The sequence below is a fragment of the Protomyctophum bolini genome, assembly GCF_963924005.1.
Source record: "Protomyctophum bolini genome assembly, chromosome: 9".
Taxonomy (NCBI): Eukaryota; Metazoa; Chordata; class Actinopteri; order Myctophiformes; family Myctophidae; genus Protomyctophum; species Protomyctophum bolini.
In genome coordinates this window covers 14,324,080-14,339,820 of record NC_137870.1, presented here as the reverse complement: position 1 = coordinate 14,339,820, position 15,741 = coordinate 14,324,080, and the positions used below count along the sequence as shown (strand labels likewise).

Here is a 15,741-nt window from a genome sequence, read left to right as displayed (position 1 = left end):
TTCCCCTTGAGTCGCGACAATGCACTGCAAAATATCTTCGCTGTCGGGCAGAAACGTCCTGTCTATATTCTAACTTTGCAAATTTACTTCCGACTTGATGATACTGTATGACGGCGTCATACAAAAGCATTAAAAGTAGCAGATCTGCAAGACCAAAAACGTGTAGTTTTGGACATGAGGTTTCCACCCGACATTGACTATACAGTATACATGACTATGTATACATTGACTATACTATACATGATTGCACAAGCCTAGAAGTAAATGTGTGAGATGATTTATTTCTTATATTTGTATGCCCATCCCTGTCTTGCCTTGTTTTTTGAGTGATGCCTAACAGCTCCGACTAACAGATATGTCTGTCTGTCCGTCCGTCCCTATGTACAGTATGTATGTCCATTTTAGTTTAGTTTAGTTTGTTCCAGTGCATACAAACTACAAAGGGGTTTTCCAGTTGTTCAGTGGCTGGCATGGAGGAGTGAAAACAAACTATTGCGAATATTAGGGGAGGAAGTAAGTGTGGGTTCCTCAGTGGTGGAAAGTAACTATTTACATTTACTTAAGTAATTTGTTTTGGTATTTGTACTTCTATCGCACTACTATCTGGGGTCCAAATATTTTACTTTTACCCGCTACATTGTAGATTAACTACTTTGTAGATTTTCATTATTACAAAACATACATTATTATTAACCACTTTACATTACAGCCATTTGAAAACAGTTGATCTACAAGCTCGCAATGTGACTCATTGTGAGCTGCCATTTTCAACAAATTTGTATACATTTGAAAACTGAACATCTTGAACATTATGCATATGAGTATTTTAAATTTTGGTACTTTTAAGTATATTTTGATGCCGATGCGAGTATTTCTATATTGCAGTATTGATACTTAAATTGGTACTAGAACCCGATGGATTTCTGCGTCCTAGACCAGTGGTTCCCAAACCTTTTCATGTCAAGGACCCCCAAATTGACACTTTTTGGTGTGAAAAGGTATGCCAGATAAGAGACGATTTTCACAGCTCTAGCAGTGATTCTAAACCCGTTAAATTTCAAAGACCCCCATTTGACATACATTTAATGCCTTTTTTCCCCCTCAATGTTAATTAAACTCTTGAGAGTGTACAAATTGAACCAAATGATGCATCACTCAGAGTTACAGACCCATTTGGTTCAACTATCATTTAGCTGGGGACCCCCTGGAACTCCCTCAAGGACCCCTGGGGGTCCCCGGACCCCAGATTGCAAGCCACTGTCCTAGACCTAGACCACTGATTTAGCATTTTAATCTCTCAAGACAGAATCTGTCGGCACTACTGCCCTAAACATGTAGTGGTGTTGTTAGTAGGAATAAACACAGAAGCAACTGGAAGGAAGTGGACTAAGAAACGGGAGGAACTTAAGTTAAACCGAGTTGCCCCAGAGGAAAAAGAATATATATTTTTTCCTTTTTATTCCCAGATTGCTGATGTTTTGACCCCCTCACCTGTATCTTGTTATCTCAAATCTAACCAAACCCTATTCAAACATTTTCAAAAAATAGCTCACAACATGCGATGCATTGAGCTTGTAGGTCACCAGCTATTTTGAAAACCCGCAATAACTGTTTTATACCCTCAAACTCTGCATTCTAAAACCAGGGACTCTGCCTGGGTTAATTATTATTATTATTTTAAGGTCCTTAACTAGACACTAGAGGTCCTATGCTCTGGAGCACATACAGTAGTTATGTATTTTTCACTGCTCTCTTATGGCGGTTTTGATGGAGGGTATAGGAGTCGCACTTTTTGATGGCTGGTGGTAGGGCATTCCACAATGTGGTGGCACGAATTAATTCATTCTCATGTCTGTGCCGATCTGGGGGGGGATGAGATATTGACCTACTGTTCTGTGGTTCACATTCTACAATGCAAGCAAGAGTTCTGCTGAACATGTGTGTGTGTGGGGGGGGGGGACGACATTGCGACCATTCAACTGGAGATTTATAATTATATTTCTTCCTCATGTTTGTGTGTGAAACTAAACTAACCTATATTTTGCATATTTCTTTGCTCATTCCCAGGAAGCTCTTGGGTCTCTGTTCAAAGCCCAGAGGCATTTGATTTTATTACATTTGTGTAGCACTCAAAGTTCTTATTGTATGTTCACATTATATTCATGATCATCCATGCAAGATTGTACTATAAACATCAATGAAAGATTAAAACTATTCTGGGAAAACCATACACCAATATTTAATTTGTCATCATTTATATTGTTCTTCTGTGGGACAGACAGCCAAGGAAGACCTAAGCGAGATGGGTGTCAGCTGGCACGGAGCAAGAAGGGTCGCCAGTGACCGGAATAAATGTTCTGTGTGAAAGTGTGAGTGTGAGCCTTTCCTGACCAGTCCATCTGGCTGGCCACCCAACCTCCCAAAGAGCCTCACCATCTTACCAGTCGGGCTAAACTGGTCAGTCCAACCAGTTAACTGGCCGACCAACTTGACCAGCAGACTCCTAAGCTGGAGCCTGACTGGGGGACCAGCCATACCCAGGTGTCAATACTGACCAGCAAAACCAACCTGGCCAGTTTGTCCAGCCTGGTAAACCAACTAAAACCCATCAACCATCTTGCTGTTCTGTGCTCTCTTTGTTTTTGTGTGTGTTTTGGAAACACAGGTCTAATGGATGGTGTGAAATGACATTTCCAAGAGAACATTTTACGCTTTCTTATACCTATATTTATTCAGGAAGGTCAGTTGAGAGTGAGACCAGCTCTCTTTTCCAATGGCTTTCCAAACTCTGACAAATGCTTGCATTGATAATGACATGTAGTAGCCTATTCCCCCTCTCCAAATTGCACTTTATTAGAAACAAATTGAAATCAATCCATTATCTGACCAACAGACATGTGATCTGTGACACTGACATACATTTCATGTTGATACATGTCAGTCAGGGCAGCTAGGCTGCAATCTGGGAATAGGTCGTTGATAAGACCACTGATGTGTACAAAATATAAGAGTTGTGTAATTGTAGTGACACTGTTTTTACACAAGAGGGCGCTAGAGAAGAATAAATGTGTCGTATTCCTCCTCAGAGCAGGTCCATCAGCTTTTCTGCTGCAGTTGATTTGAATAGGCTAGAGCAGTGCTTCTCAAACGTGTTTGTGCCGCATGGACCCCCAAACTGATACATAAGCCAATGTATAAAATTTGGATAAAGGGGTTCAAAAGATTGTGGCTGGAGACCCCCAGGAACGACCCCTCAAGGATCCGGCCCTGGGGGTACGTCCCAGCCAGGACCCCACTTTGAGAACTACTAGGCTGGAGACAGTGTTCTGATTTGAAAATGTCTTTCTTTTAATCCAGATTGCCAATGTTCAGATCATGAAGCAAGAAAGGTTCTAGGCTTCTAGCCGACAGATGTGGACCAAAGGGTGTCAGGTTTGATGCCCCGCCCAATGGACCAGTGCATGGGTCTTCAACAGAGGGACCGAGTGTCCTCAAAGTTACGACAGGGGGGACCCACCACATCTTTGTATGAAAGGATACAGTATGTACAAAAATGTTAATTTATACACTGATGATAGTGTTGTCAAACAACGCTATGAAGCTATATGTAATCTATGAAAATGTTGGATCTGCAACACAATTGCAATTGGTATACAATATAGTGTGGCTAGGGGGTCCCGGCTTCATCTCTCTCTCAGCTAAAGGTCCTTAAAAAAATAAAATACATTGAAGACCCCTGTAGGCTACTAGTGGCTTCTTCCACAGAAGAATGAAAGAAAGAAAGAAAAAAGCGATGGATGCTTATTTTATCAAAGCTGTAATTATATGTGGAGCTTTATGAAACCACAGCAGAATTTAAGCCTTTTTTATCTGTAATCCATGCTGGCTTAGCACATGAATCACATGTAAAGCCAGCAGAGGACATGACGGCCGTTGCGCGCGCACGCGCGCACACACACACACACACACACACACACACACACACACACACACACACACACACACACACACACACACACACACACACACACACACACACACACACACACACACACACACACACACACACACACACACACACACACACACACACACACACACACACACACACACACACACACAGAAGATAGATATCACCACTCATATTGCATCATCATTATGTACATTAGGAGCTTTGTGTATGTTTACATAAGCTTGGGAAATCCCTATGATGACATTGCATTGAGACGGCTTTTACTCATGTTGGCATAAAGCATACAGTCCATGCAATAAGGCCTAGGATAACTTATGTACTGTATCTGTATGAGTCTGAAGGTGATGATCATGGAACCTTGCAGTCAGTCAGAGAAATGTGTGTGTAAAGTTAACCAGGGGTCTTTAATAGGGATGTCCCGATACCTCAATTTCTGTGTTAGCCAATACCGATTCTGAATACCTGCAGTGTCGTGATCTCATGTTGTGTTTATAGCCATCTAGCTATATATCTCGTGTTGCGTTTATAGCAGACTCCTCACTCAAATGTGCACTTGCAGTTTGGGCAACTTCAAAGCAAACTTCACATGTCCCAACATTTTATTTACCTGCCATAGTGTCAACCACTTACTCCTGTGTCAACCACTAAAACACCTCGATCTACACCAAAAAATAAGAACTCTAAACTCACAACTTGGACACATCAAGCATCATGTTCATAATGTATGACAGGCACACAATCAGTGAATCAATCAATCAATCCACTAGTCTCTCAAATGAATGAAAAGCTCAAACAATCAACCCTTGATCTATCGACTCAGTTAGGAACTCAGTTTCCTTCACAACCTTTTTGTTAATATCATAACACAAAGACACAATGTACACAGCTACCAAAGAAAACCCCAAATCTTCATTACCATCTTCATTTACCAAACATCAAGATCTCCTCATTGTTCCAATATAGCAAACCATTGCAAAAAGGAAATCAATCTCTCACCTAATGGCAGGCGTATGAACTATGAAGGATCCAGGAGATTCCTTTGTTTTCTTAGTTCTGGAGGATCCAGTAGATCCCAACTTTTCAGGTTCAGTCCATAATTATCCACCAGCAGAATGTACTCTTCTTTAGGACACTTATATTATCAACATCAAGTTATTTAAAGTTCTGATTGGGATTAAAGGAACAGCATGATGCAACGTGGTGTGGACCATAGGGTGTGGCAACAACAAACAATTTCACCCTCAATCTGATCACTTCCTGGATCTATTCAAGGAAGCTTTAAGAAGGAATGGACATATAGTCACACTGACTGCGCCATGACACTTTCATGGGTGCTTTCATGGGAGCCAAACTACACCTGGAAGTTCGGCAGAATGCAGTGACCAGGCTAGAAGGTTAGTGCCACTGAAACAAAGAGTGAATGACAGCATACTATGATACTGGCACCCATCACTGATGAAATTATGACACAGCTGGCACCCATCACTGATGAAATGATGACACAGCTGAGGCAGGGGTAGCTGTGTTTGCTTGCGTGCAGTTTGTGTGTGTGTGTGTGTGTGTGTGTGTGTGTGTGTGTGTGTGTGTGTGTGTGTGCCACAGGGACCCAGTGGCCAGGAAAGTGTCTGAAAAATGCTTGCCAGGCATGCCAGAGAGAGGCCCAGTAGAATGGAATCTAGAAGTACATACTGTTACTGTACGTGGCGTGCACACGAATGTCTTTCTTGACATGCACATCATTTTCACAAGCATACATACCCATACATACCCATTAACACACACATTCTGCTTCCTCGATCCATGGCTTGGACTGGCCAAGTGCGTTTGGTCAGTTGCCTGTTGTCAGTTGCGTTTGGTGCACATATAGACACTAGTGGGTACTAGAGCACCCCCTGCCCTTTTGGCAATGTGCAATAAAAGGGGGGGGGGGGGGTATACTGTACAGTATGTGGACCATGCTGACATTGATCAATTCTTGATTAAAAAAAAGCTTCTAATATATTATTTAGGCCCTCACACTATTAAGGCAATCTCACACTATTAAGGCAACCGGCCGGTTCCACACGCTGCACAAGGAGCCCTTTTTTCACTTGAGCACCTGCCCCAATGTCTGTGCACGCCACTGCACGCACACGCGCGCGCATGCACACGACACGCGCACGCACACACACACACACACACACACACACACACACACACACACACACACACACACACACACACACGCACGTCCTCCCTGTTCTATACAATTGTTGTGTATGTGTGTGTGTGTGTGTGTGTGTGTGTGTGTGTGTGTGTGTGTGTCTGTGTGTTATGATGTTGTGTATCCTCAAATGTCTCCAGAACTCCAGATGTACAGAACAATAGGCAATCTGCGGGCCAATCAATAGCCAACAGATGCAATTAATCAATGTAATTACTTCCTCCAAGCTACAAGGACTGGAAGGTCAAGTTGGATACATTACACTCATTGCTGTGTGTGTGTGTGTGTGTGTGTGTGTGTGTGTGTGTGTGTGTGTGTGTGTGTGTGTGTGCGTGTGTGTGTGTGTGTGTGTGTGTGCGTGCGTGTGTACACATTGCACAAGGGATTTTGGCAAATCTTCTGGCTTCTGAAAATTCAGAGATAAACATTGGTGGAGAGATAACGGCTAAACTGTGTATATTCTAACAAAAGTGTTGTGTGTGCGACGTGCGTGAGTGAGTGTGCTTGCATGTGCGTGTGCGTGTGTGTGTGTGTGTGTTTAGAATGCATTATCCTCGCCTCACAGCTAGAAGGTCCCGGGTTCGATTCCCACCGGGGACGCTGTGGGTATACCCACAACAACATGCAGTGGTCTCTATACTCCCTACCCCTGGTCAGCCGGGGAGCCTGATGGAGGGGAAAGTTGGAACATCGTGTTTGTGTTCCTTCCACTCGCTACGTCCTATACCAGAGAGAGTTGTGGCAATGAGGGGGTCAGAAAACAGAAACAGAACAAAAACCAGAGCCAGGTATCCGAAAAAAAACCCTGTGAAGCCTTGTCTACCCGGCTCCCATAGATTCCAGTGCATTCCGTCAACTTCCGGTCCAGGACTTTGTATCTATTCAGCTCCCCCGTAGCCGCCATTGAACTGCATGGCCCCATAAAGTGAACGGAGGTGGAACTATTCAGCTCCCCCAGAGGGAGCCGCCATTGAACTGGCCCCATGAAGTGAACGGAGGTGAGCAACTCTCTCATCCTACTGGATATAGCTCTGGTCATAGACATATAAATGTAGACACCTCTTCCGGCTCTGAGGCACGTGTCACAATTGAAGGCACAATTTTCCCAAGATTCCTTGCAAAGCATTTGCCTTCAATGAACGGAAGCTTGTCAAGCTTCTGCGTGCGTAACGGAAGTCCCGGAAAAGCATTGGCCAGTAGTAATTTGAGTGACAGCAAGAGACATGGAGGAGTCGCATGAGTGACGTCAGCATGCCTTCAGCAAATGCCCTCAGCACTTCTAAATTAGCAAGCTGCGGAGAACTGTTGCTTTGTGTTCACTCTTTAATGTTTTCTGTTAGTAATCCCCCCTGGCTCGGATGTTGTATTGTTGTACTATAACTTTGTTTGTTTGTTTGTCTTGTTTTGAATTGTAATGTATTGTAGGCCTACTGTATGTCATGACTGAAGATTTGTTTAAAATTCAGCTCTGCACTTCCGCTTGACTTCCTGCCTTCAAGTCAGTATCGTGGTCACTATCATGGTCAGTACAGGGTGTACAAATACAACCCTTTGAACACAATCTGAGTTCGGATTTTTATATTATTGATTGGGGTCCCAGGGATATAAAACTGCATCAAATGGGAGTCCGTGGCCCGGTGCACATCCGAGGCAGCAGAAGCCAGACATTAATCATCAATGATATTGTAAATTCAGTCACCGTGGCGGTTCCTGATAATGGCACTCTAATGTATGGACGGTTGTTTCTGCCCACGTCAGCAATTTCGTATAGATGTGTATAAATGAGGCTTTCCCCCTGTAACTATGGCAACATATCATCTTTGTCCCTTATGTACAGTGCTGTACAGGACATTTACAGTAATGGGTAAAAGCCCTGCAGGTACCAGACTGCATGCGCTGCTGCAATTAGAGTTCTACATTCATATTTTTTCACTTTCTTTTGTAATGTCGCTTACTCGCTTCCACGCGTAGGTCGACTCGCCAAGGTCCCAGGATAATTATGGTTCCATTGCTGCGGGAACTATTGAATTAGAATAGTACGATATATAGGAGTAACACATTCCAACATGCTGCAGAATCATAATAAAAGATTAGACCCCAATTGGCAAACAGAGCCAACTTAATTTGAAGTGCTGTAAACCTGCTGAGCAGAGGATTTGAGTGGATGTGAGTTCAAATCCATCCGACCTGTTTCACTGGATGCAGTTAAACCGAATATGAGGATGCCTATAATGAATTGGCCTCCTCTGCAACAGCGTTCCCGGATATGTAATTTTCCTAGAGAACGTTAAATGGTTTGGGTGAATAATGTATGTTTCATCTGAAACTAGCAACTTGCGAGATACACAGTACATAGCCTACTTGTGTACTAGTACCCTCCCGACTTGAAAGTTGTCATCATACGTTGACATAAGAGCCCCTAGGGTTTGATGTAAGCAAAACTGCTGCCGGTATAAGTTGCCACCTCATCAGTGAGCAGGTTCACTAGTGTAGTTTAGTAGTTCTGTGGCCCAGTGCACTGTTTGTAAACTGCTCATAAAACTTTCAGTTAGGTCAGTCTACAACTGCTCTGATGTTCACTTTAAACTGCTCAGCAACACATACTCAATCTCACTGTCCTCCACACATCAGACAACAATGGCCTGCTGGAAGTTACTACTTTCATGACCCCGAGAGCTGTGTGTGTGTGTGTGTGTGTGTGTGTGTGTGTGACTGTGTGTGTGTGTGTGTGTGTGTGTGTGTGTGTGTGTGTCCTGATTCTCACGGCCCTGGGGAAGAAAAGTGGCCTTGTGTCCTTGGTGTAACATGGGCTGGACTGGAGCCACAGTGAATAGCATATACTGTAGGTCAGGGATACTCAAATAGATTTACCTATGGGCCACATTACAAAAATGGCAAGGGGCCAGGGGCCAGTAGATAAAATTACGACATTAATGATACTTGATAACTTCTCTCTTTCAATTGCTTTATTTTCGCAAAATGTATCAAAGTACAATGTGCATGCACACAATATGTAAATAAATAAATGTGTTACATTTTCTTGCATAAACACAAAGAGCTGTTTCCATAACTGCACAAATTATTGCACATAACATGAGTAGCTGTTATAATAACATAACATGAGTAGCTCTTTGCCTGCCTGCCTGCCTGTCTGTCTGTCTGTCTGTCCATGAGTAGTTATTTGTCTGTCTGTCAATGAGTAGCTGTCTGCCTGCCTGTCTATGAGTAGCTGTCTGTCTGCCTGCCTGCCTGTCCAATTGTCCATGAGTAGCTGTCTGTCTGCCTGTCTGAGTAGCTGTCTGCCTGCCTGCCTAATTGTCCATGAGTAGCTGTCTGTCTGCCTGTCTATGAGTAGCTGTCTGCCTGCCTGCCTAATTGTCCATGAGTAGCTGTCTGTCTGCCTGTCTATGAGTAGCTGTCTGCCTTCCTGCCTGTCCAATTGTCCATGAGTAGCTGTCGGTCTGTCTATGAGTAGCTGTCTGCCTGCCTGCCCAATTGTCTATGAGTAGCTGTCTGTCTGTCTATGAGTAGCTGTCTGCCTTCCTGCCTGTCCAATTGTCCATGAGTAGCTGTCTGTCTGTCTATGAGTAGCTGTCTGCCTTCCTGCCTGTCCAATTGTCCATGAGTAGCTGTCTGCCTGCCTGTCCAATTCTCCATGAGTAGCTGTCTGTCTGCCTGTCTATGAGCTGTCTGACTGCCTGTCCAATTCTCCATGAGTAGCTGTCTGTCTGTCTGCCTGTCTATGAGTAGCTGTCTGCCTGCCTGCCAGCCAGCAAGTTGGTTAACAGAAAATAAATTGTTATGGCTGAGTAAAATAAAATACAATAAACACAATTTGCCTGAAAATAGATTACCCAGCTATGACCTTTTTCATGAAAAAAAATGAGTAGTGATATGGCTGACTGAGTAAAATAAATCTACCTGAAAATAGATAGCTATAAGTGAAGAGCAATATCCGCAATTACCATTTCCGCAATTTCCATTTCCACAATTTCCTCAATTTCCATTTCCGCAATTTCCATTTCCACCATTTCCGCAATTACCATTTCCGCAATTTCCGCAATTTCCATTTCCGCATTTCCGCAATTTCCACAATTTCCATTTCCACCATTTCCGCAATTTCTGCTCTTAATGTTTAATTATGTTAATTGTGCCGAGCAGGGAGAAAATGTAGCAGAGCCGAACACCAAGATAAAATCTTATATGCACACTTGTATTCTCATTCGATAATTAACATTGGTTAAATCTATTCGTGAGTTATCTCGTTATCTGACTGAAATAGTTAGAATCTAAAATGGCACATGCTTTCCCGGTTTTGACAGACAGACAGGACAAATAAAAACAAAGCCTCACACATGTAACATGAGCAGATGTAATATTATATTACTTTATTTATCTTTTGTACAATGTAATTACAATACAAATATGTAGGTTTAAATACAAAAATTCTGTAAATAAAGATTAAAAATAAACTCCACTGGTTTTGTTCATTTTTCTTTTCTCTTTTTTGTTACCATCACTAAACTATGTTTTTTTTTGTTTTTTTTACAATCAACTTCATGAGGTCATTTAGTTTGCTTAATATGGAACACAATAACCTACATCTTTTTTATTTTATTTTGGAGGGCGTGCTTAACGAGAGCCTGGGGAGAAATAACAATGTTCTCAGAAAACAAAACAAAAGCATCAAATTCATCCAAGACAGGAGAGGATGGAAGAGAGAGGAATTTGTCCTGTTTGTCCAGAAAACAAAACAAAAACATGGGCGGGCCCAGAGATCACATAAATTAGGGCCCATGCCATATACATTTAAAGTCCTCTTTGGAGACAGCCTATGCCAGTGGTCCTCAAACTGTATAGTGGGGATTCCAGGGGGTCCCCCAACTAAATGATTGATGGTTATAGAACCAAATAGACCCGGTCTGTAAGTCTGAGGGTTATGGGGGGTCCGTGACGTGGCTTAATGGTGGGGGTCGTTTCCTCTGACCTATCAGACGGGATCTCTGCCACAGACCGAGGGGGCTCGATTGGCCAACTGAGCCATAATTTGGAGTTAATGAGAGGGGAAACTCTGCTGTGGTGGAGCAGAGGCATCCAGTGGAATTCCCCTCAAAGGTTTAGTGGTTCTCTAGACCAGAGATGTGTCTGGTCTGGTCAGACGAAACCAGACCAAATGGTTCTCTCTAGACCAGAGATGTGTCTGGTCTGGTCAGAAGAAACCAGATGGAAATCACTATCTATACGAATTACAGTGTTCTATCTCCCACGGTTGTCAGAATTGAAAGATTTGCATATGTACTTGAGCGTTAAATGTCTATCTAGCCTTCAACTGGGAATTGTTTTGGTTGGGGGAGGGGAACCGTAATTTATAATAAATATGAAAAGGTTCTATCACCAAAATCAACCAACAAGTAAAAAAACGTTGATGCTCAAAATCAGGGAATCACAACCAAACGGAGGAGGAAGCTTATAATTCTGTGTGAAATATGCCATAAAAACTCCTCTGCACCCAAAAAGCCCTTCTTCTACAAAGCACATTTTACACCTTGCACGTTTTGCAATGTTGTCTTCTTCTTCTTCAACGGACCACACCTCCGATGATTCATGCTTGCAAGTAAAGCCAAAACGCATTAAAAAGCACTGGAACACATTGTTGTGTAGCGGCTGTTGAATATATACTGTATAGAGGGTTGCGCATACCATTTGTTACACAAAAGAATAACTTCCTGTTTATGTGGCCACAGTCGTATGATCTGTAACTCTGCAGGAAATATTGATGGAAGTTGAGCCATTTTTCTATTCTGCAGATGCAAGTGAATATGATGCTGAAAAGTGCCTGTTGATTTGTGTAGACCTACAGTATACTGCTAGTAAGAAAGTGTTAGACTTCCAAAAAAAGGGACGCAGACAATTAACTACACTCTGTTTATGGATTTTGAATACCGTATACCGTCTCTATCGGGTAGAAACACCTTTTACTTTTCAAGATTCAAATTCAAAAACCGCAAAAGTAGCAGATCGGCCAGCTTGCATATCTGCTACTTTTGATACTTTTGTGTGACGCTGTAGTATGATCAAGTAGGGCGTTATTTTAGGAAGAAAAGTTCAAAACCACAAAAAGTCAGAAGATAAGAGTTTTCTGCCCTATAGTGACGATATCCTCATCTTCCTTCACACCCTTTCTTCAGACATCCTCCAGCACTATTATCTTTATCTTTCTCTTCATTCAGAAGGGGACTTTTGATTTTCTTTCCCTTTTTTCCGCTCTCCTCTATCCCTCTGTTTTCTCATGAATCAGACTCGAAACGCATTTCAAACCAAGTAGGAATGTGGTTGAACAACAGATTCTGAACAAATCAGTTTCCATGGATTTGAGCTGCCAGTCTTCATCAATTCAACTCAACGTGACTTGTAACTTGTCTGTCCACTACTAGGTACGTGGACCATGCGAGGCACTATCTTTTATTTCCCCTGTTAGTTAAGGGCCATTTACACAGACCACTATAACTACCGTATAACTATAACTAGGCCTATATCGTGCTGCGGAGAATGCGGCGTGAACTCCACTTAACATTTTTTTAAACTATAATCTTTATAGCTATAGTTATCGCGCTTGGTTGTGAACATCCCTTTTAGCCGTGGAGATTTCTTTCTCTCTCTACTCCATCTGGTCAAACTCTCTCCCGGTTAGTCCTAGCAGTGACACAGTGGTGAATGAGCACCACGCCTGTACGTGACATATGACTGTACCCTGTGTCTGTACGGAATGTAAGTGCATCATTTATTTGGACCAAGTTCCACAGTGTTTTGAATAGTGACATAAAAGTTCCAGAGTTTATTATTAGAGCTCCTTGGGATTATTTTTTCTTTTTTTGTTTGTTTTGCTCAGTTCAAACAAGTTTTTGTTTTCCTTCTTTTCTTTTCTACCCAACGAGTTAAAAACAACTGCTGTGTAAAGAGTAGTAGTAAATCCAGAGTGTTTGTTTGGGTTGTCCTGAAGTGATCTGGATGCGTTCCGGTTCCCTGGGCAAGGAGCTAGAACAGTGGTTCTCAAAGAAGGGGTGTCCTTGAGGGGGTTCCCAGGGAATGTCCCCAGCTAAATGATTGAGCGTTAGGAACCAAATGGACCTTACACGTCTGTAACTCTGAGAGTGTACAAATGGAACCAAATGGACCCTTACACGTCTGTAACTCTGAGAGTGTACAAATGGAACCAAATGGACCCTTACATGTCTGTAACTCTGAGAGTGTACAAATGGAACCAAATGGACCCTTACATGTCTGTAACTCTGAGAGTGTACAAAAATGGAACCAAATGGACCCTTACATCTCTGTAACTCTGAGAGTGTACAAATGGAACCAAATGGACCTAAATGGACCCTTAGGGATTTGTAACTCTGAGAGTGTAAAAATGGCATTACAGGTCCACTGGGGGTCCACTGGGGGTCCTTGAAATGACAAAGTTTGAGAACCATTGAGCTAGAAAGCCATGGGAAGGCAACGGATTTAGCAGCAGTGGAGCGATACACATGAGTGCTACAGAAGCATGCTGCTATTTACACGCGCACGCACACACGCACGCACGCGCGCGCACACGCGCGCACACGCACACACACACACACACACACACACACACACACACACACACACACACACACACACACACACACACACACACACACACACACACACACACACACACACACACACACACACACACACACACACACACACTCTGCCTCTCTGTCTCTCTGTCTCTCTATCTCTAACACACACACATTACTGTGGTGTACTGTAGTGCTGTGCTAGCAGCCCTGATGTTTTGGTTTGTTTTGTATAGTGTCAAGTTATGTATGTTCTAATGTAACTCCCTTTACCTCCTCACACACACATCTGCTTTCTTTTTTTGACAGTCCCTTTGCATGTACAAAAAAAATAAATATGGGGTGGGGGTATGGGGGGCTGGCGGAGGGGGACAATCTCCCAGAATACTGCTTTTCAAATCGCGTTTCAACGATATATATTATATACAGTATATATATATCACCCATTCTTGAGATAAGGGACAAAACTTTTTTCAAACTGGATTTTTTTTTTTTTTAAGATACATTCAAATCAAATAGATGTATTTGTAGACACAGGTCTCAACTACCAATCTTGAGAAGGAACAGGTTTTTCGCATAACATTTCTTTCTAAAATGGGACATTTATGCACTTAATACCTGATTCATGTCAACTCCGTCAGACACACTAAAATCCCTTTTAATTGAATTTTATCATTTCAACAATAATATAAAGTCCTCAGTTATCTTATAATGGCTTTCAGTAATCAATTTAAGTAATACAAATCTTTTAATATTATTTTGTTCCAATATCACACTATTATGAAATATCCAATTTCTCAAAACCGTCATTTCAACCTTTATTTTCAATATTATAACATGAAAACCATGTAAAAAAAAAAAAAATCATCATTATGTATCATTTCAGTTGGTGTTTCAATACATAAGCACAAAAGATTTGACAGCGAATTTTCTATTTCTTTGGAAATTAACAAAAACATCACGGGACGAACGTCTGACGGAGTTGACGAACATCTGACGGAGTTGACAAGTTTAACTGATTTAGGTTCTAGACCACCTAGGATCTTGATTCTGGTGACTAATCCCACATTTTCAAGGATGAGGAATACAGTGGTACTATTTAGATTTGCCCTGTGAACATGGCAGCCATTTTTCAAAATGGCCGCCAACTTTCTGTTATTTCCCAATAACTCAAGTTCTACACCACCTAGGATCTTGATTCTGGTGACTAATCATATATTTTCAAGGATGTGGGATACATTGGTACTATTTAGATTGGTCCTGTGACCATGGTAGACATTTTTCAAAATGGCCGCCAACTTTCTGTTATTTCCCAATAACTCAAGTTCTACACCACCTAGGATCTTGATTCTGGTGACTAATCATACATTTTCAAGGGTGAGGAATACAGTTGTACTATTTAGATTTATCCTGTGACCATGGATGGTAGACATTTTCAAAAATGGTGGACCTGCTATTATTTTACCAATTTACTCAGGGAATATTATCAGAATAATATAAAATCTGTGAATACATTTCTTACCAAGAATTTTCTTCACCAATGTTTGTAAAGGTGTCTACTAACATATCCCACATTGGTTTCTATTTGACCACCCTAGGGGCATGTTTGACAGCTGCTGAAAGTTGGGTACCATCAACAACCAATATAAGGCTAAATGTTCTAAATTTCATTATGCTTTAAGTAGCATGTGGCATGTCAAACTAGGGGCTTTTCATGATTCTGGATCCATTCCAAGCATTAGTTTTGCACAAAAAACACTACGTTGGCTAAAAACGGCCATAGCCATCATCACAGATGTGATGAGGTCAGCACATGTCGGCACATTTGGGCAAGTGGCTATGGCCAAACTAGGGGGTCTATGGCCAAACTAGGGGTCAAACTCCTTGGGCTAAATTCGGTGAGGTGAACAGTGAGCAGTGAACAGTGAGCGAAAGACTGAAGACAGAAGATTTGGCTTCAG

General features: G+C 42.1%; 1 long non-coding RNA gene across 1 annotated transcript; it reads right to left on the bottom strand.

Annotated features, from left to right (window-relative positions):
- Positions 1-74: 74 nt before the first annotated feature.
- Positions 75-2,215, bottom strand: LOC308320901. Its single transcript, XR_013964572.1, has 2 exons — positions 1,643-2,215; positions 75-801 (listed from the first exon to the last, which is right to left on the bottom strand). It is a non-coding gene; the product is annotated as an uncharacterized lncRNA (long non-coding RNA).
- Positions 2,216-15,741: the final 13,526 nt, after the last annotated feature.